Raw genomic sequence first — 2,073 nt, 5'->3', positions numbered from 1 at the left:
AAGCACTTGGGTTGGACGATCACATATCACTGCTAAGTCCATGCGTGCCTTGTCATTGTCTTTCGTTTTATCAGGGAAATCCATGCATGTATTTATGAGGGCTTGGCAAAAGTTACTCTCTTGATGCATGACATCGATGTTGTGCATCAAAATCAATGACTTAGCATAAGGAAGCTCCCACAAGCCACATATGTGAGTCCAGTTATGCTCCTCACCAAAACCTTGATACCTTTTCCCACTCTCGTCTAGGACAAGTTTCATATGCTCTTCTGTAATTTCTATCCCACTACGTCGCTTGGGCGGTCCCTTCGTGACAATGGTGCCCTTCCTAAATTCCTTTCTCTGCCTTCTGAAGGGGTAATTGAAGGGTAGAAAACATCTATGGCAATCAAAGTAACATATCTTGCCACCAGCACTAAGACGAAAACAATCTGTATCTTTAGCACAATAAGGACACGTCAATCTACCATGCACGCTCCATCCAGAGAAAATACCATACGCCATAAAATCATGAACCGAGAACAGATATGCAACACGAAGATTGAATTTCTGCTTCTTGAAGCAGTCATAGGCTTCCACACCTTGCCATAGCTTCTTTAACTCTTCAATCAGTGGTTGAAGCATCACATTGAGGCGTACGCCAGGATGCTCAGGCCCAGGTATAACAAGACATAGGAACATAAACTCATATTTCATGCAAAGAGCAGGTGGAAGGTTGTACGGTATGGCAATGACAGGCCAACATGAATACGACACAGCGGTCATATTGAACGGCGTGAAACCATCAGTTGCCAAGCCGATACGAACGTTTCTTGCATCACTGGCAAAATCTGGATCAAATTTGTCAAGAGCCTTCCATGCATCACCATCTGACGGGTGCACCATTAACCCATCTTGTCTGTCCGTACAATCTTTATGCCACCTCATGTGCATAGCGGTCTTCCTCGAGAGAAACAAATGTTTCACTCTAGGAGTGAGAGGCATGTACCGAAGCTGTTTATGTGCAACCTTTGTCACCACCTTCTCCCCATCTACATTTACAAGCTCCACGTACCTCGACTTCCCACATTTTAAGCATTTCTGTTCTCTGCCATGTTCCTTCCAAAAAAGCATACAGTTGTCTTGGCAAACATCAATCTTCTCATACTCCATACCAAGACCTTCAAGCAATTTCTTGGACTGGTACATGTCTTTGGGCATCTTGTGACCCATAGGAAGAACCTCGCTAATCAAATCCACAAGCTCCTTGTAACAATTAATTGAGAATGCAAACTTGGACTTGATTGACATCAGCCGGGTCACGAATTCCAGCACGGTCACGTTAGTGTGCCCGTGAAGAGGCTCTTTTGACGCTTTGAGTAGGTCGAAGAACTTCTGAACCTCCGGTGTAGGTGAATCATGATGATCTGGTGCCAGTTCAGGCTGCAGATCCTCAAGCATCTGGTCCATCCTATCAACATCATCTTCACCGTCATCAACTTCTACTTCTGCTGCTCGTTCAACATCTTCACCATGGAGATACCAGACCTTATAGCCTGGCACGAAACCATGCGAACACAGGTGTAGTGTGACCTGCCTCTTGGTGTGGCTCGTCATATTTCTACATTTATTGCATGGACACCTAATGTTATCTATTTGTGACAAAGCAGCTGCATGGTCCAGAAACATCTGCGTCTTGGCAAACCATTCACTTGTGTGACACCCACCCTTCTTGAAACCTTCATACATCCAATCACGTCTATCACCCATATTGCGGCTGTGTGTACGAGTAAGAATTGCGTGTGTGAGACATTCATGTTTATAAACGTCACACATACATCTATAGATAAATAGTTAAACTATATATATACATAACATAACTATATATATACATAACATAAACATCACACATACATCTATATATATATATATATATATATATACATAACATAACTATATATATACATAACACATAAACGTCACACATACATATATATATACATAACATATCATCCAATTCATTAACTAATAACATTAAACAACACATTTTATATTTGCAACATAAAATTAAAAATATGAAGACTAATAACACTG

Source organism: Zea mays, unplaced genomic scaffold, assembly GCF_902167145.1.
Source record: "Zea mays cultivar B73 unplaced genomic scaffold, Zm-B73-REFERENCE-NAM-5.0 scaffold_249, whole genome shotgun sequence".
Taxonomy (NCBI): domain Eukaryota; kingdom Viridiplantae; phylum Streptophyta; class Magnoliopsida; order Poales; family Poaceae; genus Zea; species Zea mays.
This window is presented reverse-complemented; position numbering follows the sequence as displayed.